The sequence below is a fragment of the Rhea americana genome, unplaced genomic scaffold (genome assembly GCF_003343005.1).
Source record: "Rhea americana isolate MKP2758 unplaced genomic scaffold, rheAme1 scaffold_115, whole genome shotgun sequence".
NCBI classification, from domain to species: domain Eukaryota; kingdom Metazoa; phylum Chordata; class Aves; order Rheiformes; family Rheidae; genus Rhea; species Rhea americana.
The window spans coordinates 2,917,661-2,925,364 of NW_028185206.1; positions in this window are offsets into that span (position 1 = coordinate 2,917,661).

Sequence of the window (7,704 nt, forward strand, 5' to 3'; positions counted from 1 at the left end):
AGAGAGACTTTTGACCTGATTCTGCATTATGATAATGTTTATACTTACTTCAGAAAAGAATGCCTTAGCTTTTGTTACTGTTTCCTTTTGTAAAATGGAAGTTACTCGTTTGTATCTGTGCAGTTCAGGCTGCTACTTGTAGAATGCTTGCGGGAACTAATATGAAAGGGTGTTCAAGAAACACAAATTATTACAATTAGTGTTGGGCAAGGTTGTTCTGTTGATTCTGCTGATTTTTTTCTAGCTGAAAATGGACTTGACTGAAAGTAAATACTTTTTACAATAAAACTATCGTCATGGAAGTTGTTTTTAACTGTGGGTGGTAAAAAAAAGCTGTTAAAACGCTTTATTTTGCATTAAAAATCAGGTTTTGTTTTGGAAAAAGCTGATCGTACACCCATTTTCATTAAAAGTATTAGATTTTTATGGGCAATTGGTGTTTAGTTAATCATGGGAAAATGTTATTTTAAAGAAGACCTTAATCAAAATGAATATTTGCATCAAGAAGTCAATTCCTCAACTGAGTTCTATCCACTTGCTTATTTATTGGCAGAAGTTTTTATTTTGAGCTATCTTATTAAGAAAGAAGACTTTTAAATGAAATGAATCCTTCAGTTAAAATATTTTTGTCTATAAAACTCTTCCACAAAAATGCTTTTTTTTTTCAATGCAAATATTTCATCAAAATTTAGCTGGAAAATTGCTGTGAAAATACTGTATTTTGAAATCTTGAATTGAATGGTTTGGTATTAAGAGATTATTGATTTTTTTCCTGATTTGTACAATCAAGAAAAAATGCACAAATTTGTATTATCTCTGATTTTATAACAATGGAGCAGCACTTTCATACAGCCAGCATATGTAGGACCATTCAGCATGAAACGGGTGGACTGGATGAGTCCAGTGTAACCCGTGAAACAGCCTGAATGCTTTTGTTGACTTGTCTGGAGAGCCTGATATGAGCCATTTTGCAGTCATTCCCGAAGCTCCTTGCCAAAGGAATTACAGATTAAACCATGAAAAATCTTGGGTCAGAATCTCCTCTAGCATGACTGTCACCAACTGTGATGGCATTTCTTTATCAAAAGATTTGGCTTCATATGCCCAAAAGCATTTAAAATGTGTTAAAAATGGTAAGCTCAAAATGCACACCCTGCTTTCTGCCCTGTGTGATTAGGTATTGCAATACAGTGGAGAAACTAGATACTATGCTCATTTAAAGCTTTAGCTTGACTAGAGGATGCTTGAAAGTGCTGAAAGGATTTAATGTCTTATTCCTCTTGAGTGTGCAAATTTCCAAAGCAGCTTTGCAAATCTTGGCCTGGAGATCCAGCACTGAGCATATCCTCTGAGGGACCAAATGTTCTTGGCTCCTGGTCAGGTGCAAATGGGTGCTGGGTTCTGGATTTGCATGTACCTGGGCTTTTTTTTTTTACTGTAATTTGGGAAGGGGGAGGACAACCTCTTATGTACATGCATATTTGGGCATATTTTAAAGCCTTTATGTCCTCAGTCATGAAATCTTTGATTGGTTGCATTCTGTGTTGTAAGCACTCTATTTAGGGCTTTTCCAACATGTATTTAAGGTCCATATGGACAGGCTGAGAATCCAGCTGGAGAATAGGATTTACCATAGCAATTCCTGGCTGCACATTATTGTGAACATCTTGTTACTAGTGGGGATTTGGAGAGGGTAAGAGCAGAACGAAATGACATGCGTAATTGTCAGTAGCATGAATCACAGCTGGTTTCTTAAGTGTCCTCTTAAAAGTCTTCCTATGCAATGGATATTCTTAATTTTTTTCTGTGCTAGCACTTCAGCCATGCTGCTCCCTTAAGCACATACATAATGCAGTGATTGTTCCTACTTTACCTACTCTTTTTCCTGCTGTCATCATCTATCACAGAATTACTTGGATTGGAAGCCATGTCAGGAGATCATTTGGTCCAACCTTACTGCTCAAGCTGAGTCAGCTAGGGCAGGTTGCCCAGGACTGTGTCCAATCAAGTTTTGAATATATCCAAGGATGGAGACTCCACAATTTCTGGGAAACCTGTTCTAGTGGTCAAACACACTCACACAGTGAAGGAAGTGTTTTCCTATGTTCAGGTGCAACTTCTTATGGTTCAGTTTGCACCCGTTGTCTTACTGGGCACCAGTGAAGAGAGTCTGGCCTTATGTTCTTTACACTTTCCCATCAGATATTTATGCAAATTGATCAGACTCCTCCTCCTCCCCCTCCACCCCCCCACCAAGCTTCTCTAGGCTAAACAGTCCCATCTCTCTCAGCCTCTCTTCCCGTGAGAGATGCTCCTTGATCATCTTTGCAGTCCTTCTCTGGATTTGGTCCAGCAGGTCATCTTGTGCTGAGAAGTCCAGATCCGGACAGAGTCCTCTAAATGGAGCCTTACCAGTGCTGCATAAAGGGGAGGGATCACCTCCCTTGACCTGCTGGCAATGATCTTCCTAACATAGGCTGGGATAACTTTGGCCTTCTTTGCTACAAGGCTGAACGTCTGCTCCATGCTCAACTTGTCCACCAACACCTTCTCTGTAAGCTGCTGTCAGCTTGTTGGCCTCCAGCCCACAGTAGCCCAAGAGGTTTTTTCTCCCCAGGTGCAGGACTTTGTATTTCTCTTTGTTGAATTTCTTGAGATTCCTGTTGGCCAATTTCTTCAGCCAGTTGCAGTCTCTCTGAAAAACAGTGGTGTACCAACTAGTCCTTTCAATTTCTTATCATCTGCAAGCTTGCTGAGAATGCATTTGGTCCCATCATGCAGGTCATTAATGAAGGTATTAAACAATATTGGAGCCAGTATTGACCCCTAGGGGATACCACTAGTGACTGGCCTCCAGCTGTACTTCCTGATCACAAATGTCATCAGTTCAGCTAATTTTCAGTCCACTTCACTGTCCACCCATCTAGTCTGTGTTCCATCAGCTTGTCCATAGCAACATTATGGGAGACAATGTTAAAAGCCTTGCTAAAGTCAAGATAAACAATATCTAGTGCTTTTCCCTCATTCACCAAGGCTCATCATAGCCTCATAACAAACTATCAGGCTTGATTTTGCATGATAAGCATGATTTTGACTTTCATAAATACTAGCTGACTACTCCCAGTCACTACCCTGTCATTCATATGTCTGGAAATAGTATCCAAGATTAGTTGCTCCATCACCTTCCCAGGGATCCAATGTCTCTGACTAGAAACATCACCTGGGCCTCCAAGCCTTTGCTTCCCAGAGCCATGTAGTCACATTTGACAGTATCCAGGTCTTCCCTGGCAGTATCATTGGTGCCCACATGGAAATACAGCACAGGTATAATGTGAGAGCCAGACAGACCCCAGCAGTCCCTCCACAACATCCTGAATGCAAGACCCCAGCAAGCAGCAAACCTTTCTAGACGGCAAGTCAGGGAGCTTTCATCTTCCAAAGCAGTGGGTCTTCCCCTGCTATCACTAGCTTTGTCCTTCATGTGCTCCTGTGTGGCTGCAACTCAGCTTGCACCCATGTTCCATCAGAACATGCTCCCAGCTCCTCAACAGCTATGAGGAACCTGAACCTATTCTGAAGCTGCAAGTCTTCTGGTGGAGCAGGAGCCTTCCTCCTAGGACCAGAAGCTATATTCTGTTGGCTATACTCTGGTCTTGGCTCTTATATATAACCTTTCCATAGGAGTGGCTAAAAGGGTGCTTGACCCTCCCTAATTGAGGGTGAACTGAAATAAAGGTCCTAAGCACATTTTGATCAGGAGCAACCCACAGAGCTCATTAGTAGCTACTAAAGGTTGCTAGAGCTTCTCAGGAGAACTTAGGGCCTCCTGTGGTTGTCCTTACCTGCCTCTCTCTACCTGTCAGCAAGAGGCACCCTCAGGTTCCTCAGAGTTTCCAGAAATGTACCAGCAATCTCTAAGTCTCCAGAAGATTCAGGTAATCTCAAAACAGAGCCCCAAACTGCTGTGCAAACTGCTGTGTCTGTTGGCTGCTTCTACTAGCTGCTCTGTGAAAGCCTTTAACCACAATGAATTAAATTAGCCTATTCTGCTTTGTATTTGCAGGTTAACATGTTTCACCTGATGAACTGTAGCTTTTTAAGCCTTGTGTACACTCCAACTGGTATATTTTTAATTGGCCACTAAATCAGGCTGTTTTTTTTTTCCTCCTTAGCATCGTTATTTTCCTTAATCCACTTTGACATTTACATTACAAAATAGCAATATGGTAATTATGCTTAAAAAGAATGAAATGACTTTGCATGTCAGATGTTTTATCTTAGGAGCTCTACTTTACTAGCACAGAACACCCTTGGGATGTAAGCAATATTGTTGTCACGCAAAATACGGGAGAAAAGTACAAAACATGGAAGCAAAGCCCTGAGCCTGCAAACATGCAACCTGCTTGATCTAAGAAAGGAATGGTCATCTTGATTCCACCTGAGATAAACCAGTTCCTGAGACTCTGTGAAAATCAGAGCAGGAGTGTAGAGCTTTGGCATTTCGTGGCTAAATCTCTGATGAAAGAGGACAGATGAGGTGATTATCCAGCCAGCAGCAGCATGGAAATTATTATACCAGCATAGATACAGGTCTAAGTCCTTAATGGGCTGCATGGAACAAAATGTGGAAAGTATTATCCTTGGAGTAAAGCTGCAGCTCCAATGACAAATACTCGCCTTCCAAAACTCACCTCCTGTTCAGTRCTAGAAATAGTCTACCATTCCCTCCCTTCACGAGGTCAAAATAGAGTTGCCAAGCTATTGTATTTTTATTTGCCCTGATACTTTTTACAAGGAGCATGCTGAAGTACAGCAGGAGCAGTCATGACTGTGAAGACTTTGTACATGAAAGAAGATGGAGACCTACTCATGCAGATTTTGGAGGCCTTGGTAGTCCTATAGAGCGTGGATACAAGTATCGCAGATGTGTGCTGTTACTCTATTCTTGTTAAACACAATACCTGAAACGTAATCTTAATGTAATCCCAGTGGAGGCAGTGAATGAACTGGACTTGATATACTCTATAAAAACAAAATCCAAATCACATTAGATTTCTAGAACTGTGCACTGAATCAGGAGAGGAACTCAAATATACATCTCAGAAAAAGCAGCACTCGTTGCTTGGACTGGTTTGGAAGGAACGGGGAATCTGTTCTCATGAGGTTAGGCACCAGAATTTTTCCTTTCAAGCATTACTGTTGAATTACTATTATGAGGCATAAAATTGAAATCATAAGCACAATAGCTTCTTAAGTATATATATTATTAAAATTCATGTTTCATTAAAATTTACATACGTAACATCTTGGAACTAGAAAGCAGTTTATAGCTGTTAGGTTTCCTTACTGACTTGTAAAACATGCTTTCCCACTGCATTTTCACACAATTTGAGAGCCCTCTGCTGGTGAAAGGTTTTACAGCTTTTTGTGTAAAATACTTGCTTTAAAACACGGACGGTCTAGACGGTAATGACACAGATGACAGTAATACCATACAGGTTAACCTTCAGGGAGTGAAAGGGCAACAGAAGACTAGCGAGTGCAGAGGTAGATGGTACATCGGACTAACTGTCCAAATGCATGTTTTGCATGCACAACTGCTGCCTTGGTTTGGAAGGAGAGGTGTGCATGCAGACTASAGCATGTTTAGGTTCATACTTAGGCCACTAGAAGCTGCTTCTTCATGTATCTGAAAGAGCCATAGGATTAAATCCCACAGCCCTCTGTGGTGCTTCAGACTTACTGTTTCTTTTGGTAAAAGTAGGGACTCATTTCACTACTAAAGCAAAATCCAGTAATCCTTTCAAAGGAGTGATGCAAGTTCACATTGGCTGATGACCTAGTCCAAAAACTGTCTGATTTTTCTTTTGTTTTCCAGGACTAGGAAAATATGATGATGAAGCAGCATCAAAGTCCTGTTTTGGGGAACAAAATCCTTACATTTCACCTTCTGTATTTAAGATGTTTGTTTTATCAATCCAAAATGGGCAAAGTGGAAATCATCAATAGCTATTTAAGTCTAGTGCTTGATGCATAGGTTTGTTTACCTGTTGCTTCCAAGAAAGAGATTTGCATTAGAACTGAGAACTTTACATTATCCCTATTGTAGCTAACTATAATTTAACATAGCTATTTTTTTTTCTGATAAGACAATGGGTAAGATTACTGCTTTAACTTTGTTTTCTATAATAGTCCTATGGAATTAGATCCTTGAAGCATATATTTGATAGTTAAAATATCATCAAGCTGTCTCCAACCATACATGCCTGCAAAAGTTATGTTTCTTTCACTGAAATTTGATGAAGGATAGAAATCTGCACTGTCAGATCTGCGGAACAGAAGCCATTGGTAAAGATATGGTTCTCCAGGAAAAGCCTCAGGTCTTTGGAGCAATCACCACAGCACATTTTCAAAACTATTTTTTTCCTGACCATGGGGGAACATCTGGACATTAAAATGGCCTTATCAAAAGCTGTCTCCATAAGCCATTGTGCATCCCTGAAGCTGGCAATGTTATACATTTAAGTCTCCTTCTCCATGTCTTCCTACGTGTATATAAAATTTGCCATGGCTGAAGTCTGTCTTTTGGGAAGTTTCAGAGGTAATTGTCTGGAGCTGACTTATAGGGCTCCTGTCAAAAGGAATTAGCATTTCWGCAACTCCTTGGTCAATTCCATGACAGTACTAAAATAGCTGACTGCCTTACACATCAGCTGGCCTTACTTAGGAGGAACAACTCGAAGGTTTTGAAAGCAAAATAGCTATCATTCTTCCATTGCTTCCTGCCAGAAAGCTCTCCTGGTCCAAAGGATTTCAAGGGAATGAGCGTCTTTATTTTTCTCTCCATCTGTCTCTATTTATAGCTTATGAATGCTGGAAAATATGTGACAAGGAACTGGGAAAGGAAAGGGTTTTAAGACTTCTAGCGCAAATATTTTGTTCCGGGGAAGCCTGAGTTGTTCTTGATGAAAAGGATAGCCTGATGGTAAATTCTTGAGGGAAAGGCATATGTTGTGCTTAAGGCGCCACTTGAAAAGTGAAAGTGATTAGCTTCTGGAATGTATCTGCTGTGGAAGCAGTGGGTTCTCCTTGGTGCAAGTGTTCATCTCCAGTTCAGAAACCTCCCTTGAAGGTTCCTTTTAGATATGATGAAATTCAGCAGCTTTTGCGACCAGATAGAACACTTTCTCCTGTTGATTCATGTTGTTCATGCCACTAGTTGCAGCATGAGAAAATATTACTCAGCATCAGTAAAAATTACTCAATTTAATTAAATACATTTACAACTGCATTCTGCAATGAGTTTCCCTCATTGCAACACATTTTCCCATGACAGTTTTGCCCTGTGATGACTGCATTCCACCAGCATAATGAACTGGATCCCCAGCTGGAACAGCTTGGTAAAATTAATTTGAAGTCCATGAAGTCGAGGTGATTTAAATGGACAAGAGATCTTTCCTCAGAGCTTTTAGTCCAAAGATATGTGGCACTTGGCCTTCAAACTCTGAACTCTGTCAGCCTTATCTTGGTAAAGCCAGCAGCAGTGTGCTCWCTGACTTCAGCAGAAGTGGGCCTTATCTCATTACTGTTTAAGTACGATCAGTTCTTTGAATCATTTCACCCTCTACAACATTCAGGTATCTGTCAGATGTGATTATTCTACTGCTTCTTATTCAGGTTTTCTGTCATTTTCTTCTGCTTTGC